A 23,366-nucleotide genomic window follows, 5' to 3' on the forward strand; every position below is an offset into this window, starting at 1 on the left:
ATGAACTATTAAAGAAAAAAAACATGAAAATCCTCTTTGCTAGAACAGGACCTGCATCCAATCACCAGCGTTCCGTGAGAACTGTGACTTTTTTTTTCAACGAAACCATGCACTACTCAACGTCACCCCCCTTTAGCTGTGTTTAATGTTGTTGCGCGTTTGTTCACCTTTTTAGGGTCGAGCCTGTGTTGCATGCGCTCGCGCATGCGTTTTGCAGGGAGACTCTTTTGTATTTATAAAAGGGCTCGGAGCCCTGTCAACTTCACATCAGTGTTTTTTATTGGTTGGTGGGCTTCCCTAATAAAATCTGCTTGCTTTCATTAGTTGAAGGCACGCATATGGCATGCCTTTTCCGGTGGCTAGCCCTCCTCCAGCGCAGCGACCAAGTACAGAAAACAGGCGAGGCTTGCTGTTTTCTGTCCGGCTCGTGGACTTTTTTTCTCTAATTTACGAGCCCGATCTCGCTTGGCAGAAGTCGAGCGCTTTAGGTACTCGATTTCACTTTTTCGGGTTATGTACATAAATGCACTTTTGCCCGATAGGTGAAAAGTCGGGTAAGGAGTTTACAACGCGATCAGCTCTAACATGCGCAAACGCGAGACCTGATGCATTGTAAATGCTTGTTATTCGGTGCTGCTACGTCTGCTCAGCCGCCCATGTGCGCTGCAAATTCTATTCCCCGCAATTCTATTTAACCCCAGTACGTGTGAACACTTTTCCTTTATTTTTCTTTTGGAAATATAAAACGTTTTCATACCCTAGCCTAGGGCCTGGTCCTCGCTATGTGAAATAAGTAATTTTTTATGTGAGTGACTATCTGGGTGGATTTCGTTGGGCAGGGATTGTATGTCAAGTGGGGTGAGTTGAGTCTCTGACGTGTGAGAAGTTCATGCGTGTGTTTGTGCCACCTCCTGCCCGAAGGAGGAGGTTATCGTGCTTGTTGCGACTGTTGCGACTGTTGATCGAATTATGGAGAGCCAGGTACTCTGAAGAATTTGTTTTTTTAGATTTCAGCATGTTCGAGGGGAGGTCATTTTAACATGCGCTTTACATTTTATTTTATTGCTCAGACTCTATCCTTTATGTTCAGGTTTTATTCAGCAGTACTGTATCTGGGCTCAACCTTCTGAGCAGGAGATGTATCAAGAGATGTCCTTTTGCCTCTGACTCTATTCTCATCTCTTCTATTTAGATGCACCATCTTTCAAACCACACTCCTTCACTTCCTCTCTTCTCATTGGTTTCCTGACCTTCCTTAACCCCTTCCCCCTTGTTTCTGTCGCTCGCCTCACCCTGCCTTGGATTAAACCCAGATCTTTGTGACTGGGGTGAATGTTTGCATTGTTCAGCATTCCGTCCATCATCTGTTCTTTTTGCATTTGTCACCCCAAGTGGGATGGTCATGCCCAGACGTGGGTCCCGTGCTCACTGCGCCACTGGATTCAAGCTATCTTAGCTGATGAAGGGTGATACCCTGAAACCGGTCATAGGATGCTTGTTTCTGGTCCAGGGAGGACCTGGTTTGGCAGTTCGGGCTGGACTGTTCCCATGAGGAACAGGGTCAAGACTAATTTGCATATGGCTGGGTCCAAACTGAAGTGGCGTGGTGAGCAAAAAAACAATGGATTAAACCCAGATCTTTGTGACTGGGGGTGAATGTTTGCATTGTTCAGCATTTTGTCCATCATCTGTTCTTTTTGCATTTGCAGTCTTTCATAGCTCCTGCCTTCAGTACCTTCCCTCCTCCCCCGTTTCCCCTCCATGGTGCTAAATAGAGCTCATATGACTCACCTTCTTACAATGATCTTGTTTAACAATAGACCTTTGTGCATCTGTGATACCAGCTAAGTGCTGCCAAAAGAGGGCATACCATCTCCTCTGCTGCTGGAAGAGTTCTGAGTTTGCACTGGAACAGTCGGTGTAGGCAGAGACCATATTTTTGCCTTTTTTAATCCTATTTATTGAGTCACTAGCAGCTGTTCTGATAGACCCTACAAAGAAGCACATTTCAAAACGCCTACCAAAACTGTAGAGCAGGTGGTTGATAAAGACGCAGCACCTTGCTTCAAATACAGAATGATAATTCAGACGAAGCAAGATTTAACAGTCCCATCGATAATGTACGAAAGGCAGAAAATTTGCTCACTGTCAAGGGCGATTAAAGCACCCAGCGACAGCTCCTCCCGCAGCCTCTGCTTTCACAAGGTGTTGGTGCCACTCCTTGCACTTTGTAATGAGACGCAGTAACACTACAGAAGCTTGTTATTCTTCTAAGCCTTGCAGAGATGAACATTAACACTACAGTTGTGATCTGTTTCTTGCACCGTGGTACAGTACAACTACAGTTATGTTAAGTGAGATGCAGTAACACTACAGTAGAATGCTAGTCTTTGATGCCTTCCAATAAAATCCACGAAGATGACAGTTGTGGTCTATGCTTTGTACTGGAGTACAGTACAACTACAGATGTATTGTATGCCTTGCAGTGGATTATGGAGTAATATGACAGTAATATGCTATACTATGCTTCTAGGCACTGCAGTCAAACCAGTGTAGTGCTCTCTGTACACTGCTGTGGGATGCAGTGCAGATACATTGGTGTTAAATGTCTTGCAGTGGATGCCGTAACATTTGGATGAAATACCATTGGAGCAGTGTTCTGAGTCATGCAGTGATTTGTAGTAGCATTTCTAGCAGTGTGCAATGTCTTGCAATTCAGTAACACTTCAGTAGAATTGTGTGCCTTGCATTGTGGTGCAGGAACCCTACGGTAGTGGGAAATCCTCACATGCAACCGAGATGCGGTAACACTGCAGTTGTATTTTACAATGCACCAGTAAGCATTAACACTTCATTAGGGCTCTATACCTTTCAGCAGTGTGCAGCAAACTTTTAGTAGTGGCTTATGCCTTCCCCGGGGTATAAAAAGGCGGCAGTAGCATTTTTTTTTTTACTGTACTAGATTTAATATAGTACTGGATCAGACGTAGGTAAATAAAGTCCAACCACATTGAGATATCACTAGCGAGAATCCAGTAATTAGCACAACTGAATACCACTAAATAAAATATCACTAAAGAGAATAGCACTATATTGACTAAACTGAATACAAATGTAACTGAATTTTAAGGTGTCCGAGACACCCCATGACTTATAAGAATTTGTAAATTGGCCACTACTTATCTATGATTTTTGCTATCTCTAGGTTTTTCTTTTTAACGAGGAATATTTGGGCAGGTAAATTACATTGGACTCATGAGTTCATGTTCCGTTATGTGCTTTTTATATGACTTTCTCTTTTTCATGTGAAAGTATATTACGTTCTTATTAATAGATGTAGAAAACACTTTTTTTTTTACCAGTGCATATAGTAGTAGGAACGTAATGTAGTTTTAGTTAATGTTTTACGTTATGACTCCTTGATCTATCTGTAAATAGTTTCAGCACAAACAAATAGTTACACGTCAATAAGCAATTGTGTATTTGGTCTGACTTCTGCATCATCCTTACTGTGTAACTTTTATGGTTGTATGAGTAAGCATCATATGCAAGTTTTTGATGTATTTGTCCAAAGTATCTTGTGATTATGCGATCGGGTTAGTTTGCAATTTTATTGCATATACTTGAACACATTCATGGTATTTTTAAATGTTATTGTTGTTTTCATCTTTTTTCTCTATGTTTTAAACAATAATATTTTTATTGTTATGCATTTTTTATAGATCATGTTCTCTGAAATAAACTTGGTCTTGATGTAGTAATGCTAAAAACAAATGTAAGTGCAATAATCTTAAACATACCCCTAAATCTAATCAAAAGCTTAATCCTTTTCGCTAATATTATGCATAATACTAACCACAATGCTAATTCTTAAACTAAGCATATGCATGGGATAAAGCTGTCCTATACTCAGAACCTAATCCAGTTCCTAACTTGGCCATAAGCCTAACACTATCCCTTCCCCCTTCCCCTAACTTTTAAATTTAAGCTCATTTCCTACCCTAAACCCATGTCTAATACAAATCCTAACCCTACCCTTACCCTGAACCTAACATTACTCATACCATAATCTTAAACAATACCCCATACCATTGCACTTACATGTAATTTACTACTTCATTCGATGTAATGGTAGTGTCGCTTGCAGCAACTTTGATCTAATGGCACAATGATGTTAATGGATTCTTAGTGGGGGAGCATCAAGGTAGTGCTCTAAGATTTGCAGTGGACACAGTAACAGTAAAATAGAAATGTGTGTCTTGCAGCAATATATAGTTGTAGTTTACTTATTCCAGTGAGGTGTAGTAAATCAATGGTAGCTTTACACGCTTCGCAGAGTGATGCAGTAAAACTTTCCTTTAGTTTAAGGTCTTGAAATGAGAGGTACATAAACCACTATAGTGCTGTCTTCCCGGCAGCGTCATAAAGTACACCTGCGGTAGGGGTTTACACCTTGCAGTGTGCAGTAGTAAAACAATGGTAGCATGTAACTCTTCACAAGGATTCCCAAGGAGAGGCAGTAAAATGTAGGTAAAGGTTTATTTCTTTAATCAACATAACCCCAAAACTATGTAAGATTTTCATTTATTGGTGTGTAATGCTGTAACATTGTTTGGAATTCAGTGCAATATTATTTAATTGTGTTATTGGCTTTTGATATTCATACAGCGAAAAAACATTGAGATGTTCTTCAAATATGCACAATGTAATTGGTCTTATTTTATTCTGTCTGTAACATGTGATAGACAGGGCACCTACAAACTAAATTATAACTTTGTCATAATGTAAAATTAGTTGTTAATGTCGAGTCTTTTGCAGCATGTTCCGTTTGTAATACAGATCCTAAAATCTACGTGCTTTCATCTTATCAGTTTTACCACCACCCCATCCATTAAGCAGACATCGTGGTCCCTATAGGAAAGGCAAATTGGAATTTGTCCAAATGCTTCCTCCAATTATGTTGCTTGTAACAAAATGTGGCAAACAGATGGGGTGTTTTCTCACAGAATAACATATTGGACAGGCCTGAAAATGTAAGCACTACATATGTCTTGCAGGTGACAACCAATCTTACTAGGTAAGGATACATATCCCCGCTGACCCGAAGTAATTCTCTTTGCTATTAGGAAATATTTTTTCCCTCAGGCAAAAAAGCTAAGATGAATGAGAATTTCTTCTTTTCAATAATAGGCTGGCGAACACCTGCAGCTCAAAAACGAGGTGGCACGGATCAGGCCCAAATAATAAAATTCCAGTACCATCCAGCTGCCAACTAAGAACTATGCCAGGCATGGAGCATTAATGGGGAGAAACAACAGGAACCCCCATTTTAAAAAGTGAAATACAGGCATTCAATTGCTGGAACACAATCTTAATAAACATTATGTGAATGATTTGGAGATGATACACGTCCAGGTTTCTACTCCTGCTACCCTGAAATATTTTGCAAATATTTTGAAGGGTCAGCTAAGATGAGCTGTGCTTATATTAAATAAAAGGATAAGCCACAGAATTCAAATATTTAGTACATATATAATTATGTGAATTTCTATTTATTTCAGAGTTTTATAAACTACTGGTTCACATTTGAAACATTGAAATACCGTTATGGAATAACATAGAAGTACAGTAGTTTATTGTTGTGGTTCACCCAAAGATCTCGATCCAGAGCCAAGGAAATAGTAGACAAATTGGATGTATCTCCTGGCCCGTTAAATTTCATACCAAAACAGCCACAGCTCGATTTAATAAAAAGAAAAAATCATCAATGCAGAAAGGAAATGAAAGAATTTGGGGCCAGATATACAAAACCGTTTTGCGATCGCAAACTCTGTGTATTTAAATACAAAGTACTAGTGTATCGCATTTCATGAGAAACATGGAGCCCCGGGTATCTAGGATGATGGACTTGTCATATGGGCTTGCCTTCTTAAAAAAAAAAGCAAAAATGACATTCAATCAGGAAGCATCTACAGGATAGGTGTTCTTTGATGTTCTTGTATGCCACTTGGCGTTGTGGACAGTCTGCCGTTTGCATGGCACGGTAGTGCTTTTGTTAGTCTGGCAGTAAGGGTGACCTAATCTTTATATTCCTCAGTCCTTCCCTTTGCTTGATGGGCTTAATTGCCTATATTACACAGAGTATTATTACCAAGCTTCCGAATATCGCAGCAGCTTGAAAGGGTTTGAACGAAATCAACCTCTGCAATTAGTTCATCCTAAATACACGCTAGAAGTGGGGTTGTGGAAGGTATTAAAAATAAGGTGACTTGACTATGGCCTTTTGCTTCCCATTTGAATGGGTTGGTTGTTGTGGGACAAGTATGTGGAAAGAGCGAGGTTGATTAATTTTGTGAAAGTTTTCCACATGAAGGGTTTGCTATGAAACACCATGGCATTGTATACATAGTAGGTCACGGGAGATGTGATTGCCGAAGACCATCTCTTTCTGTTTCCAGATTCCTTGCATAAAGTGCACTCCCCGGCATCATCTTACCTTGTCAAGGCAATGCTCTATGGGTTCAAGTTAAGTCCCCTAGCCTCCTGGCTTTCCAGTCGCCACGCATACTCGCCCTTAGTGTCTTGTTCCTGCCTCTTCGTTCATATGATCTCTGACCATGGGTAGCAAGAGCGGTGCAAGAGAAGCAGAGAGCAAGCTAATGATCCGAGCTGCTACTCTTGGCTTCCCCTCTTCAATGTTCTTACTCACGCTTGTACCACTGTATATGGACATCTTACATGGCCCAAAGACCTCCCTTTTCAGTTGAAGATCGTCCTTGCTCTTTTGTTTCAGGTTGCACAACCTCCTTCTCCAGCATCATCCTGGCTTCGCTGCCCCACTTGGACATTTTCACAATCTTAAAAATTACTCGAAAGAAAAAGGTCCACATCTGCTCTGCCCCTTTAAGAATTGAAAACCAGCAGAGCCAGCAAAAAACAGAGCTCCTAGCTTCCAAGAGGCTGAGCGAGGGGTCGACTATAATCACAGCCTTTTCTTGAGCACGACAGTCATTCCTGCCATAGGGGCTCACCATGGCTGAAGGGGGTGAGTGGGATGCCGGAGATTTTCTCCCTCTGCTCCAGCCACCAGTGGAATTGCCTTGTAATAAGCTCCTTTAGGAATTTGCTTGGCCTGGTGTCAGCACTCCTGGGCTCGCAGCCAAGCATGCCGTGCATCTGGAGTGAGAAATTTCCGGAAAGAAATTGGGAGTTTGTGCTGCATTGGCAAGGGGGAGTAGGCGGTGGAGCTGGGTGAAGTTACTTCTCGAAGTGAAGTTTTTCTTAACTCTTTGCAGCTCTTTGTTGTAATCGTGCTTTTTTAGTTCAAGTCCTGGTGTTCAATTCGTGTACAAAGCAGAGTGAATTAGGCCTATCATCAGCAGACACCTAACACCTGGAAGACATCATGAATCCATCATGAAAGGAAATGCTGTAGGTTCCACTTACAGCACCCCAACTTCTCTACTGCGTCATTTTGTTCGCACCGACATGCGTTTGTGCTTCAACATCTGGGTAGCACCACCAGTGAACTATGCCTGGGTGAAATTTAAATTGCACTGGTGAACTTATTAAGCGTTATGTAAAAATAACAATATCTTCAAATTTCCCATCATGCAATATTTGCTTAATTTTCATCTGAAGGATACCGATCCGTGGAGGAGACATTCATTTTCTGCTTGAAGCAGTCTCCTGCTTGCATGTCCTATGACTTTTTTATGTGAGAAATACTGTTGTTTTGGGGAAAAATAAACCCATAATACTTGCAAACCACATTTGGCTCTAAAAGTGTAATATCAAAATATTTTCATGATATTTTGTGAAATTTCACTTTTTAAAAATTGCAAATTATCACATCTCCGGGCAGAACCCTCCTTGCCACAAGATTGTTCTTTCAATTGACAAATGTACAGACCAAAAATAATTTGTTGGGTCTCCTCTTTCACATCTCCGTTCTTTCAAGTCCTGCCCTCCAGTTGACAGACCTCAGTATGCTGTCCTGTGGGCAGAGTTCCTCAGTGCACATGCTCAACATGTCATGCTGAGGCTCCCGAGGCCATACATATGTCTGTGGTTGCTAAATTTTTCCATCCTGCTTTACGTAATGGTATGTTTATGAGCTCTTTAATGTCCGCATAAGGAACTTGTTTACCTCTAATGGACCAAAGGGGAGTTGTTTACATACTGGCCGAGTGATGGCCTTGAATAACTCTGTTACTTTATTTTGTAGGTCGTTTTTTTACGCCTGAGAAGTCTTTTTTATTGTGCTGGGTCTTGTTATACTTTGAAAAGTTAACTGAGAAATCCACACTTGTAAATCCTTCACAAGAGATAGAACTGTGACAGTCACAAGGCACGGTTTGCCTTGAAAGTTGGAGAATACCCACAAACATTAACGTTCACTGGCATTAGACTCCGATCCGACCCCTTCCCACCCTGGAAATGGTCAGAACTTTGAGGCTTTATTCCTCCAACTGCTGGAGTAACAACTCCCCTTTCTGGATATGAAAGGGAATGGACTACCCCCAGATGTGCTGGGTTTGTTGGAGATGTACTTTTTCCACAGGGACAATTGTTTCCTCATGGAAGATAAAGTGAGTATTTGCACAGAGCATTCCATTCGCCCAGTGCATACTAATTCCCTATGGAGAATGCAGCACAGAGAGAAGATACCGCAGAAAAAGTAACGTGAAAATGCCACATGGGCTCCTGAAAACCTGTGCCTGTTGCAACTTTCCATGAATGTTTTTAGGAACCTTGGTGATTTTCAAAAGTAGTGAATTTACACTCACACATAGACATACATTTATGGGTGCATATTTGCTAGCTTTTTCATGAAATCTGACATTTTCTACCAGGTACAAAAATATCACCAATTGAATTTAATACTAGAAAATATACACCAAGTTGGATAAAGGTTTTGTAGGTGACATTTAGGCTAGGATGTTTATGTTAGAAAATGTTTTTGTCCATGATATTCTGACATTCAGGATTATGAAGCTAGCACAAAAAATTCAAGTTACCCAATGGGGTTTAATTGATAAGTATATCAAAATGAATACTACAGTACGTACTCCGAGATCCTTGTGCCTCGTCCAGCTACTATGTATAATGAGGCCCTCTGGCTGGGTGAACTGCTATCCTCTCTCAGGGAACTTTGCTAATCTCCATTCCCAAATTCCTCCCGGACCCTCCCAATATAGCATCCTGCCACCCAATTGCTGCTCTGGGAGTAGATTATAAGATCCTGGGAAATATGTTATTTGCTCGGTATGCACAGATCCTGACGAATATTATCCACCCGGATCAAAACGAGTTTCTTCCCAGGCGCACCACTTCCCGCAACCTTTGGTGCCTTTTCCACACTCAGGACCAGGTGCAGGACTTCTATCCTTTTTGGTGTGCCTGGTGCTGGACCTCGATTCCTTGGACTGGTCTTAACTTTTTCACGTTCTCACACGAATGGGCATAGGTACTCGCCTCCTTGCCTACACGCGACTCCTGTAAGTGAAACTGCTGTGTGGTATAGGTGACATATCAGGGGCACACCCAAAGCATACCCAGTAGAATGAGGGCATACCCGGTAGAACACAATATGCAACAGGGGTGCCCTCTTTAACCCCTACTTTTCACAGTGGCCATGGAGCCTTCAGCTATTCGGCTTCGTATGGATGAAGCACAATGGGGTATCCCTCTCAGGGATTGGACACATACGGTGTCACTCTATGCGGATGACCTTCTCTTGATCCTCTGAGACGCCTGTGCAAACCCTATTCCCATCCACACCATGCTGGGGTACCTGGATTACATGTAAACTGGAGCAAATCCTCCATTTGTACACCACACAATAACCTCACCCCACATGAAATTATCATAGACGGTACCTAGCAAAACTCTTCGGTCCATTATCTGGAAATCCAACTATACCACTCTCAAGATGACCTTTTTTATGGCACTCTACATCCGGTATTGGCATCACTAAAACTCTTAATATCCTTCTGGAAGAAATTGCAGTTGGCCACAACAGGGAGGGTTGCCCTTCCGAAGATAATGGTCCTGCCTCATCTTTTGTATTATTTCACCAGTCTGCCAGTGATTCCTCCCCATGACTTTTTTAGAGACCTTGATTCCCTGCTAATTGAACTTATTTGGGGAAACAGTTGCAACAGGATTGCTCTGCGGAAGCTGCAATTACCATCTGATGAGGGCGGGTCGGTTGCCCCTCCTTTGAAATGTACTTCCTGGCAGCCCAACTACAGCTGGTAACCAGGTGGATAGCTGGCCAAAACCTGTCATCACTCATCCACCCCCTCCCCCGCAGTCCCACTGTAGTCAGAGGCTGCTTACTCCTGCAGTCAGTGCCTGACCCTCCGCGTTCACTTCAAATACATGTTGCCTCCAAAAGGCTCCACAGGATTGGTGCTCTTATACAACATGACATCCCATATGCTCTGATATTCCACCTAGTGGACCTTCCACGCTACCTAGGCTCATACTGTACTGTGGCATTGTGTAGCGGGCAGGATTGCCGACTTAGTACATCTGGTGACTTGTTTTCTGCCGGTCATCTGCTCCCTTTTCTCCAGCTTCAGACAGACTGACCTCCTAGCTGGTCCCTTCTTATCTGTTGCCAACATCACAGTATCTACTATAGGTTGTGAAGGACTTGGGATGAAGACCCCCATGGTTGATGGCCAGCACTTGATCACATGGTTCTTCAAAGCGATCCTTAGTCACACCGGTATTTCACTGGGTCCCTTCCGCACCAAATGGAAGTATGACAAAGGGAGGGTGTTACACGACAATGAATGGGCTCAGGCACTGGCATTCCCACACAGTTTCTTGAGAAATGCAAGATTCAAGAATGTACAGTTTCATGTACTACACCATGCTTATTTTACCCCGGCAGAACTTAGCAGGAACTTCCCTACAGCAAAGCTAACCTGCCCCTGCTGTCGGTCAGATAAGTCAGATCTTCAGCACATGCTATGGTCTTGCCCTGCCCGTCACACCTTTTGCAAAGGTATACATACCTCACTACGTAACATTGCCGAACTCACTGACCTTAACTTCTCAACTCTTGAGAGGCTTGCACCCTTGGCATTTTTTAAATGTAGAAAATGCCACATTGTTCACACCTGCTTTGCTAGCCTTGCGCTGCTACTAGCCAGAAGAGCACTTACATTGTATTGGAAGGCACCCGCCACCCCGTCTTTAGAGGCATGGCATGGTGGGATACAGAAGTGGGGAACCACAGGGGGGATAGCTCTCCATTACAAGAGAGCATGTCACATTCACAGATACCCCATCTCTACTGAATGGGACACACTTATTCCACAGTTCATGCACCTCCCCACCCGAGATAAGCATCCCCCCGGCCTCAGCCTCGCAGACTCCCTTTATGTGAGCCATTTGGGCATACTCTACCCTCCACTCTTATATGCCACCGAGTCTCCAGGGACACAGTATTTTGCATCTCCCATCTCCCTGCAAAATGTTCCCTTGCCACATGTAGGCTATCATACTGTGTATTTAACTCCCATTTCTGATATTCCGCACCACCTCATTGTCCTTACCAATCACAATTATCCACATCACTCACTGTAATTGCTTTTGACCCCACCCTGCACCCTGATAACTGACTAGGTTCTTGTCATCGTATTTTACTATGTGATTTAATGCTCTAATGGGACTCCAGTTGCCAACTGTAATGCATGTAACACTTGCTAATTCTAGCAACAGCTGTTATTCATCCCTGTATATGAGCATATTATGCTGTTTGTTGATTTCTTTTTACAATGGAAAATCCCAATAAAAAGAAAATTAAAAAAAAATAGGTATATCTAAACTGTTCGGCTTAGTGGTGTAAACAAGGTTTAGGTGGCCCTGTTGAGCTGAACCTTCTAATTGGCAAGGTGAAATAATATTGACTCACTATTTCTAAAGAGCCAAAGAAAGGTGTTTGAGCTTCTTACCCAATATGTGCTTCTTGACATTCATGAGGATCCATTATTTGGTGTTTCTCCAAATAGTCTATAGGAGGGAGCCCAAAGACCTCTATATGGGTCTTTTCTGCCTGTACCCCTTCATATGCCAGGGTAGCTTAGCATCCAAATGAGCAATTTGTTATTGTGTGTTATATCTTAGGAAGTGATGTTTTATACAAACAATGTCAAGCGCTCCCAGCCTGGCATCGACCTCTGCCTAGTGGCATGCTAGGACAACTAAGCAGAATCTGTTGGAGTGTATTTTTCAAGAAATGGACTGCTCAGAAGGAAATATCATGTGGATTCATGACAAATTCCTTTCATTCAATTGTGTAGCCTTCCATTTTTAAGAAGGGAAGTGACAGTCGAGCATTTATTCAGTTCATTTGAGGTGAATTGATACACACTTCATTTACGCACTGTTTCACCGGTGTGCACTCACCGCTGGACCAGGCAGTGCAGGAATTGATGTGGACAGAGTGATTTTAATGTATTTTGCTGGAGCTGTATTTGTGTAACATCTCATACACCTGATGAGGCACTGAAAGCCATTGTGGGCAGCATACAACATTGTTGGTTGTGCTTGGCTGGAAGATTGCAGTTTTGAAGTTTGCCCATAATGGGTATGTTTTAGCACTGTGTGATAAGAGATTTGCTCTTAACATCAAACATGAGGTGCATTGAAGAAAAACGAGACAACCTTAGCAAATCCGGATACCTCCCATATTTTTGTGAATATTCTACCTCATGAGCTGTGTACCATCTGGTAATGCTTCGAGGTAGGATGTCATCACTTGGAGGACAGCCAGATCTTTGCTGTCTTCCCGAATACTAGGTGATCTCGGATGTTTCCAGTCCTTGTTGGGAAAGTTTTTCTGTCTGAACATAGCAGAAGGCGCCACCAATACACAGGTCCTTGAGCAGTGGGATGCGGAGTAGGAATGCTAGTCTGATGTTGAATCTGGTGAAACCAGTAAGCTGTTCCAAGTGATGCTGCGTGTAAACTAGCTTCGTAATAACACTGGCCTATTGCAGCTTTTAATACTTGTTCAGGCTGTCCCCACTCTACAACTCTGTTTCTGTGTCTTTGTTCTGTCTACTGAGATTGGCTTCTGGTCCACGTGTTTGCCATTCGCCTCAGCCATTTGTAGACTCCTGTGTGGATTTAGGCTCAGTCTATAGCAATCCTGTAGTGCAGTGGTTCCCAACCTTCTGACTTCCTTGGACCACCATGTTATCATTACTGGAACCCGGGAACCCAGGCCTAAACCCGTTGATGACTTGAACCGCAATACAATGCACGAAAAATACAGAAATAAGCATTCCATCAAACACATACACAAATAATATCACATTATATTTAATTTTCAACCAAATAAATTAAAAATGTAATAGGACAGTTGGAGCTTTTCTAAATTCAATTGAAGTCACTCATTGTCTATACTATACTGTGTTTGGTGTGCCTGCAGTGCACCCATGAATCATTCTGAGAATGTTAATTTAATTTTAGACTCCAATTTCAAATTCTTTGACATTTATAGTACATCAATTGTACATTTAGCTACTTTACTTAGATACACTTCATTAATCTGTTGATATGAGCCAACTTTCTAAGCAGTTACGCACCCCCGGAGGATGCTTCACGGACCCTCAGAGGTGTCCGGACCACAGGTTGGGAACCACTGCTGTAGTGTCTTTGGCCACTGAAGTTAACTCCTTCCGGTGCACATTGACATGTAGTGGCTCTCTCTGTCGCTTCCTCCAGTCCAGGTCTCGAACTATCCTAGTGATGCTGCTGCATGATGACCCTGTTCTTCAAAATGAAAAAGAAAACTACTGCACTAAAACATTATAAAAATAAGACTGCTCTCCATCTTATTGAGAATGCAACACCCCAAATAGTAATTATTTTCTAACAGTCCAGCTACAGATGAAACTGATCCATGATGGCAATCAAAGTCAAGCTCAAACAGGCGGTCAGGAGCGCAAAGGTTTTGTCCCCAGTACTGAGATTTATATTCCACTAATACTCTTCTCCTACTGGGAAGGGATGGACAGTCAATGGATAGCCTAGAATGAAGAAATATGTTCTGCATTGTTCTTAAGTAGCTTGGATGAAGCATGTGCCTTTGTCTCGAATGCCCCTCAGTACGATGCATTGTGCCTTGAAGGTAGAGTATCTGGATGTAAATAGCCAGTGAATCACTAAATGTTTTTTTGATTGCTGTTTTGTTGCAGTCCTTCGGGTCCTTTTGCAATTTGTGAAATAGGAAAAGTGGTATCCCTATGTACAGGTAATTTGCATGTGACATGGTGTCATAATGACCTGTACTTTCTGTCAGTCTCTAGGTATGGGAGGATGCATTGGAGTGTTCACATTCCTTTGAATCCACTTTTTGTGCTTTGATTCTCTTTCAGGGTCAGGGTTTGTTTGAACCTATAATTGCCCTGAAACTCCTTTTGTCTTTTGATGTTGATAGTCTGCTATTTAGCTTTTTTGGCCTTTCAAAATGTAGGTTACTAGTTACTCCACTGCCCAGAAGTTAGGATCTCAGTTTTGGAGGAACATTACAGAAGGCTTGTGAGTGTGTTATTTTGGTGTGCTGCATTCTGCAGGGAGTTCAGCACTGCACAGTGCCTGGAGAATGGGTGGAAGTGATGCAAGCCTCACATACTGTTTGGCTGGAATTGGGTGAGGATGAAAGAGGTATAGGACTCGTGTTCCAATGGCCCACCACAGTGCACTGGAACTGTAATCTGTGCTGTTGTGGTTGTCTACTGAGCCGTATCTCATGCTTCTCCATACTTGTCTGGCCCACAGCTGCTAAGTACAAACAAGACTGGACTAATAATGCAAAAACGCCATGTGCTTGGTTTCTATAATGTGTGAGAAATATCTTGTATCAAAAGGAAACTTGATTTTATTACCATCCTGAAATGTTTGGTGTGGTTTCACTTTGTGCACACTGTGTGTTTTTGAGCTGTGGAAGGGGAGATGGATGTTTGTTAGCATTACATAGCTTTGCATTGTAGATGGAATAGTAGTATGGTATTGATTGTGTGGTTCAATATATTTAATATAATTCAGTGCTTGCTACTGAGTTACATTGTGCTGGTTCCTATCGGCTATCGGCTTTTTACCTATCTAACCCACCATTGACCCCACCACGCCCACATACATGGTTTTTTTTCAGTAGGGTAGGGTACTCTCCAGCCCAAAACACACAAAACAGAGGTATAAAGAGGTGTGAGCTTTCAGCACTTATCTGTGATCAGCCCAATTGAAAGTGTGATCAAGGAAGATAAAAGGCTGGGCCTCTCATGTTGTCCCTATCACTGTGCACAATAGAGACTGCAGTCCCATCTCACACCCCTGCCACCTACCAAGGGGCAGTGCTTCAGGACGTTTAATCAGCAGCTCCATGCTAACAAAATCTTTAGTGAATTTCTAAAGGGAGATCTGTGATCACCTTACCCCATTGTCTGGATCGTCACCCTTCAGCCACAGTAATACAGGCAAAAGTCTTCCATTGATGGGGGAAGCTCTCATCACCCTCTATCTGGTGCAGTGTCAAACAAGAGGCATCCCAAAAAGGTACAACGTTGCCTTGTAATTAATACTTTTAGCCAGACTTGAGGATAAACATTGGAAGTCTTCCATTCCAGCATTTGCATAACCTCCTTTTTTGATGTTTGCATTACTTACTCATGTTTGCATTCCTGTGTCTGATCCTCATGCTGCTGCTTCCGTTGAGCACAAAACAATGCTTTTCAAATTTCCCTATATATGAATTCAGTCATTACTTTACACTTGTAACCCCTGTCCTAATCAGCTGTCCTTTCTGAGACAGAGGTCTAAGGCAGCTTTTCAGTGGACATACTGTTTGCCTCGAGACAGAACAGTGCATGATGGAAAACGTATTTCTGAAGCATTATACCACTAAACCATTTATAAATATAGACATAAGTTACATTTCATTGGAACAGTATGCTGTAGGACATTTAAGTGCACACAACGGGCCCAGGTGCCAAGCAAAAGTACCTAATAAAGCACCATCCTTACGTGCAAACAAGGCTGTTTCTTTCTACGGTTTGAATCCTTAAATTGCATTCTATTAAAAAAAATATCATCCTCCATATTTCCAAAATCTGGAAAGAAAACTGAGCTTTACTCAAAACTTCTGATTGTGGCCTTCCCTTTTTCTTTCAGATGGCTCTCTCATCCCCTTCCGTCCTTTGCAAGCCTCCTCGCTCCAGGCAAGACTTTCTCTGAGCCACATGCTTGGTTGCCTTATTCTTTATTAAATCGTTATTGCAAATTGACCACAGCTCCTTTCAAACACCACAACCTCTTCTTCCTTGAAAGTCCTGCAACCTAACTGTTCCTCGTGTACCTACTAACCGCACCAACCATCTGCCTAAACTCATATATCACGTTTCCCTCCCACCCCAGGCCTCACTAATGATGAGACCTAAGTTATTTTAATTTAATCTATTTTAAAGAAACTATAGTGAATGGATTGATTGGTTTGCTAAGGCACAGAGAACTCATTCCTACAAACAGCAATAGCCAGTGACACTGAATTAAGTACTAACCTTGGAATCTAGATCAGTGTACTATCCAACATAAAGCACTTGTGAGAAAGTGCCTCTTTTGACATGGTTAGACCCCCCACTTTTGCTGGGTATTTGATGTGGTTTTAAAGTTGTTAGTGCCTAGGGTCCCTGCTAACCAGGTTTTGTGGGCCAGATCTCCTTCCCAAAACTGTTGTGATGCATTGGCATGATTGTCAGCACCTTTAGCTGCCTCTATAAGTCCCTAGTAAACAGTAACTAGGTACCCAGGGCATGGGGTATTAAGGGTAGGCACTTCAGGGCAGCAACACAGATTGTGCCACCCTCAGAGACCTTGCATCCAAATGCACCCTGCACATCCATTGCAGGCTGAGTGTCCTGGTGCAATCCTAAAATGCAAAACGGACATAGCACACAACCTGTGTGAGCTTTCCACTACACACTGCATGCAATATAGGCAAGTCACCCCTCTGGCAGGCCTTTCAGCCCTACGGCAGGGTGCACTGTACTTACTGCATGTGTGAGCATAGATGCATGAGCAATATGTCCCTACTTTGTCCTTGCCAAAACTGGGACTTAATGAACAGAGCAGCCATTTTAAATGCTTGTGCTGGATACTGGTCAGTGCGAGTTTCACAGCTACATGATGGCCATTTTGAACCCTGGGTTGTTTGGTATCACATAACTCAGGACAATAAACCCAGACTGGTACCAGTATAGGATTTATTGCAAAATGTACCTAGGGGCCACGTTAGAGGTGTCCCCTGCAAAAGCGAACAAACCCTTGGCATGGTTGCTGGCAAGTCACAACCAGCCTGCCACCCCAGACGAGATTCTGGAACCCTGGGTTGAGAGACTTTGCTTTCTGGGTTCAGAAAAGAAAGCCCTTTCTGGGCAGAGGTGTTACACCTCCTCTCCCAGGAATGTGCACAGCCCTGCCTATGAGCTTCAAAGGGCTTGCCGCACTTGAAACTCAACCCCCATCCCTGCTGCTAGCAACAGATGTCTGCCCTCATTGCGAATCCACACATTTGGCGGGAGCAACGGCTCGAAAATTAACAAAGGACAGGAGGAGTGGCCACCCCCAGCCTGCACCACCCCTAAGGTGTTGCATGCAAGGAGACCCCTCTATTTCATTTTCCTCCATCTTGCATGGTTGGAAACTAGCCAAGCAGGGATAGGGAAGTGACCTCTGCCCACTGAAAGTGGTCACATAGTGGGTGTAACCACCCCAAGGGAGATGCCCCATTGGTCACTACTAGAGACTCCCCTAACACCACTAGACTTGCAGATCAGATTCCAGGGACACAATAAGAATAGCAACAAAGAAGACTCAAGTCTTGAGAACTGCAATCCTGCTGCACAAAGAAAAAGGTGCCAAACCCTGCCTGCTGCGCCCAGGACTCGACAATCACTTCTGAGGGGCTAACTGGACATCAGATAAACGCTACAAAACCCCAGAAGACCTCGACCCTTCTGAAAATTGCCAAGGATTTGCCTCCAGAGTGAAGTCATCATTCCCTGCAACAAAGAAGCAAAGACCCATAAAGTCCAGTTCACTGACTAGCTGCTGACCAAGGAACCAGACACAGCAGCCCGACCAAATTTCACCCACTAGAACCAGAGGACAAACCCTGCAAGTGTGCCAAGTTTTGGTGGCACTTTTGACCTCCAGTGGCTGAACCATGCAATAGCCCATGGTAATGGACCCCCAGCGTCAGACATCCAGAAGAAAAGTACACTCCGGACTCTCTGAGGACCAGAAGCAAACTCCAGTTGAGGGACTTCAGGGCACATAAGAATTACGCCCCAGAGTGGCCCTGCTGACCTGCAATCCACCATCAAAGTGACCTGCTTCCTGGTTCCAAGGGCTTGACTCACCTATCTCACCTCAATTTCTTGACTCACCTATCTGCTTTGCACCCAGCCTTCATGGCCCCTGCACCAGAGAACCAGCTGTGTCTAACAGCCCCCTATCCCTTGTGACCTTCACACTCAAATGGGACCCACCGGACTTACCTTGAAGTCCGCCTGTGCAGTGGATTTCCAAGCAGTCCCCTGCAGTGGCCCTGCTCTAGCTCCAAGGACTTTTCAGCAGCTGCTCCTGCTGGAACCAGGAGCCACCTGAACTTCCCCTGCTGGGCCCAAAGGACATCTTGATGACCTCGACATAAAAACAAAAGGAGACACTGGTAAACGCATTTACAGATTTTATATGCATTTTAAAAATGTTCTCCCAATGATTACTATACTGTGTAATTACGCACAAAAGCAAGACATTTTCTAAAATTTGAAAAATCATAACTTAGAGAACTTACCCGATTTTGATAATCTTGGTCTTAAAAATGTTATAAAAATCTGAAGTATTTTTGTAAATTGGTCTTGAGGTATTCTTTTGAGTGTGTGTCCACATTTAATGATACTGTGAGTAAAAGAAATGCTTAGCACTTCTCCAAGATTGGCCTAAATGCCCGACCAGCCACCATAAAAATTAGAGTATTAGGTGGTCTAGTTTTCACCTCTGTAAACAGGGGTGGGGTTTCTTAGATTCTGCAAAGGGCACATCATTTGTGTACACTATATAGAGCCAGCCTGCTACAGTGCTTGAACACCTTAACAAGGGTAATAAGTGCTATTTAAATGCAGTTAAGGTACAATACAGTTTTGAGTTGCTGAATTCTGAGAGGAGAGTATGTAGTTCTTTTGATGGGCATGCTGCATTGTGCATCCACAGGAAGCAATGGACTGTTCTTAAAGTGTTGATGTATGATTTGTATATCCTGTTGTGCCCTTTCAAATGTGAATTTCATTGATGTTCAGTTTTATGAACTGGTTTTGTAAGGTAGCTAGTTACAGTTTAGCTTCCTTGTCCTTTCCTTGACCCAAGGGGTACCTTTTTTGCTTAGGGCAAGTGGATCTCTTTTTTGTGAAGTTCTTCAAGTGCCTTCATAACACCCCTGCTCCCTAAACGTCTAGTCCATTTCACCTCTTTCTTGTCTCACTAGTGCATGCACCTCTTTCCCACTACTTGCTGCGTCCTCCGTGCTCTGTTTTTCTTTTCTTTCTTCCCTATCCTCTTAAAAGCCATCCTTCCTGCACCCCTCCTCTCCACATGTCAGAGTCCTGCTTTCTCACACGTCCAGCTGAGTGTTGGGAATATTTAACAGGGGATGTGGTTGATTGTTTTCTCTGCTCCCCAAGTGGTTGTAACATGATTTCCTTCTGTCGCCCAGCTGTTAGTAGTTAGGAAATGATCCATGTAGGCCGACACATCATGGGTTAACGCTTTCCTCGCTCCTTCCATGGTTTGCTGTATGTTCCCACTGTTTCTAGTGTGAGCTTCATGGCAGATGCTCCCATGGCGCCCATCACAAAGCAATGGTGAGTGAAGCCAGGAACCATGGGAAATAAGAAGAGGGTTTTAATACAGGGCCGGGGACAGGTAATTGGAGTACTGGAGATTACTGGTAAGTAACTGACGCAGTGCTTCACTCATGGGCTGTGGGTTGAGCAGCTGTTTCCAGCCAAGCGTCCCCACTTATGCTCCTGCAGCACATTACACTCTATGAACCCACCACTTCTGATGCTGGATCTTACTGGACCAATGGAAACCGTGCAATTTTGCTACATTTGCATGAGAATTCAGGATTTCGCAAAAATTTATTTGTACGTATTTGCATATCAAACAGTAGCAAAATGGCCCCGCGTAAGGCTTTTCAGAAATGCTCAGAAAACTGCGAGCAGAGAGGGGATCTCAGCAAGAGGCAAAGTGGCAGACAAAACGCTGCACACACTTTCTGTTGTGAACAGAAAAGCTCCATCATAGGTGAAGTGAAGAAGCAAAGGTCTGCGTATATTTTTCACTTTGCCTGGGTAGATTGGAGTCAGAATTGTCTTTTAATGCAGTGTTGTTGTGCACAGAAAAACTTCGCACCGGGGCGAAGGTACCAGGCAACTGCAAGCTTTGGTCCAAAACCTATTGTTATGTTCTGAGGCAATATTACCACTCAGATACCAGCTCACATGCCCATCCACTGCTCGCCTCACCCTTCTTCTCTCAAGGCTTGTAGTCATGTCCGCTATTACCACCCAAGGTCCACACCTGACCCTCTCATGTGCCGGTCCCTTCCCCTCTCCACAAGGCATGTAGTCCTGGCCGACAGATACCAATCAAGGCCCCGAGCTCACCTTCCCATATTCTGCTCACATTTCTCTTCGGGACCTAAAATGCCAGCCCCTGTTACCAGTCAGGCTTGCATTTTCAAGTCCTACTCGCCTCTCCCTGGTCAAGGTCTGTAGTACTCGCCCAGTGTTGGCAGCCATGCTCTGCTGAGTACTGCAGACCCTCTCTTTCCAGTCCAGTTCTCTTTAGCACCGCGCACTGCCAGGCCTCGCTGGTGTATAATGCTCACGAAGCGTGGCACTTACATATTGTTTCCAGCCATCTTCCCTGCTCGCACTCCCAGATCTTGGCCTAACTGTGCTGTAATGCAGCCCTAGAGAGCCTGCTCGACTATGTCATTCTATGTGAGTCGAACACCTGTAGCTCATCAGTTCAGCTTGTGAACTTGTGGGGCAGAGTAAAACCCAACACACTGCATCAGGAATGTCTCCAGCGATGGACGTGTGCAGCCGGGAGTGATTCCTGTCTGGTGAAGCATGGCAGGCCGGAGAGGTACAGTGGAGATATGGAAGACTGCTAAACCTGACGAGAAGCAGACTTCTTCTGCTCTGACTATTGCACATTCTCTTGTTCTTCTGTTCAGTCCAGGATTACCATACCCTCTGGTATGTGTGAGCAGTCTCCAAAAATCCCATTGTACTATATTGTATTGTAGCACCATTTGCTGCTAGAGGGTGATGTGAACACAGCCTTTGATATGACCATCTACAATATTCTAGAAGAACCATACCACGTGTGATCTCTGACCGCAGGGTGACAACATCCCATCGTCTATTGCCAGGCATAGTGGTAAATGGCTGGAACCACAGTATAGGTGGTCCTACAGCATAGAACCTGCGGGAATCCACACGCCCTGTACCACAGTACCAGCGGCCGTCAGCTCACTGTCACTTACACTTCATTATCCAACACACTGCTATGAGCTGCGCCTCATAACACGATAATCACGGTTACCAAGCACGACATGGGAGCACTTCCCATATAACATACTTCCAACCACAAATCCTACACAATGAAGTGCGCTACTTATGTAGGTAAGTGATTCAGCATCCTAGCCGTGCTGTTGTCCCTTGGATCTGATGGGCTGCCTCTGGATCGAACTGTTTTACTTGGATAAATTTCATGTACAGTATTTGTCCCTAAATTCTGGGGCCGTGTTGCTTCTGTTTCCACACTCCAAGCTGTTGTGGATTCTTAGAGCATTTTGTGGTTTGTAATGCATGCTGCTCGGCTACTAATTGCCCTCATGTAGACTTTGAGGTTTGCATAAGCATCTTTTGGTTCTCACTGACATGCAGAATAAATGAAATCTCTTGACAATGATAATCCCACATCGGGTGCAAACTGCATTTGCACTTGAATCAAGATTACAGATTATGCACCGATCACACACCCCCTCACACACACAAATTTCTCTGGATAAATGCTGGCAACATTTTACAGGTTAACTCCTGAGAAAAGCCAAACCCAGTAATTCTCCATGTAGAAGTACCACATATTTTTTTCTGGCCTGATCACAATGGGCTTGAGTGCCATTGTGTGAACTCACAACAATAAACTCTGCAGTGAAGCTCCATCTCTAAATCAGGCTCGTAGCAAAGAGTATTGTACATTGTACATTGATCTAATATTTCTATTTTTTTTTGCTGTTTTAATCCCTTCCCTATGAGCTCCCTGCCACAGACATTTTTCCAGTCTGCCTGTTTCCCTTTTTTCTGTGATATGTTATTTCCATGATTTATAAAGGTCATGTGAGCTCTTGTGGGTGGTCTTGGGATTTATATTTGGTTGGGCAATTTATAAGATGTGTCATTGAAGATACACGACACCAGTTTCCAACTAGCTGGTGTATGAAAAAAATCCTCGTTGCTCATTATGTAATATTACTCATGGCATCTAGGAAGCAAGCTGTCAGCCAGTGCATTAACCAGTTGAGTGCCGTTTTTCCAACTGCCTTGAGTTTCTTGTAACAAAGTTCTCTCTTGCATTGAGCTCGGATCATGGCCTCTGCTCTCTAGTTGGTTATGCGAGTATTACATTTTAAAAAAATCTACAAGTAAGTACGTGGGGATTGCTGGGTAGTGATTACTTTTGGAAACCTTTATGAGAAATAAAATAAAATGAGTGTTTAGTTAGTGGCGTTATGGCCCAAGTTTCCTTTGATTGACTTCAAAAGTTTGCTGGGTGCTAGTAGAGCCAAGAAGCCCACAGTCATTCATAGGTGTTACAAATTGTCGACTTGGGAGTGGGGCGACCCAAGATTGTAAAGGCAAGATTGGAGGGCGTGCTATGAGCTTCAGGAAAGAGAATACTTCTTGGAGTAAGACCAGGAGCTGCAAGAAGCAAAACAAAGAAAGGACAAAGGACGATGGGAGCGACAAGGGACCTAATTCAAGACCAGGAAGTCCTGCAAACAGGCAGACGTTTTAAGTAGTGGTCTTGATGATGCACCTGCTGGAGGGCATGCACGGTGAGGTGCCAAGTACCACTGCCATGAATGCACATGACATACCTCTGGCAGTGTGTTCTTAGCTGCTTGTTGTGTTTTGAGGGTGCACTACCTCAAGTTGACCTCAATTACAGCTGGCTTACTGCAGGAATGTCCTGGAGGGGAAAGTTAAATG

The 23,366-nt window shown here is 43.4% G+C and overlaps 1 protein-coding gene across 4 annotated transcripts in view; it reads left to right on the forward strand.

The window, feature by feature from the left end:
• The window catches only part of LOC138301162 (discoidin domain-containing receptor 2-like), a 367,128-nt gene that overhangs the window by 202,898 nt on the left and 140,864 nt on the right, over positions 1 to 23,366 (forward strand). Inside the window, exon 4 of one of the 4 annotated variants that reach the window (XM_069241351.1) lies at positions 3,723 to 3,775. The exons of the other annotated variants lie outside the window; for them this stretch is intronic. The gene's annotated coding sequence lies outside the window, so the exon portion shown is untranslated. The remainder of the gene's footprint in view (positions 1 to 3,722; positions 3,776 to 23,366) is intronic. 4 annotated transcript variants of the gene reach the window in all.

The sequence above is a fragment of the Pleurodeles waltl genome, chromosome 6 (assembly GCF_031143425.1).
Source record: "Pleurodeles waltl isolate 20211129_DDA chromosome 6, aPleWal1.hap1.20221129, whole genome shotgun sequence".
Lineage (NCBI taxonomy): Eukaryota > Metazoa > Chordata > Amphibia > Caudata > Salamandridae > Pleurodeles > Pleurodeles waltl.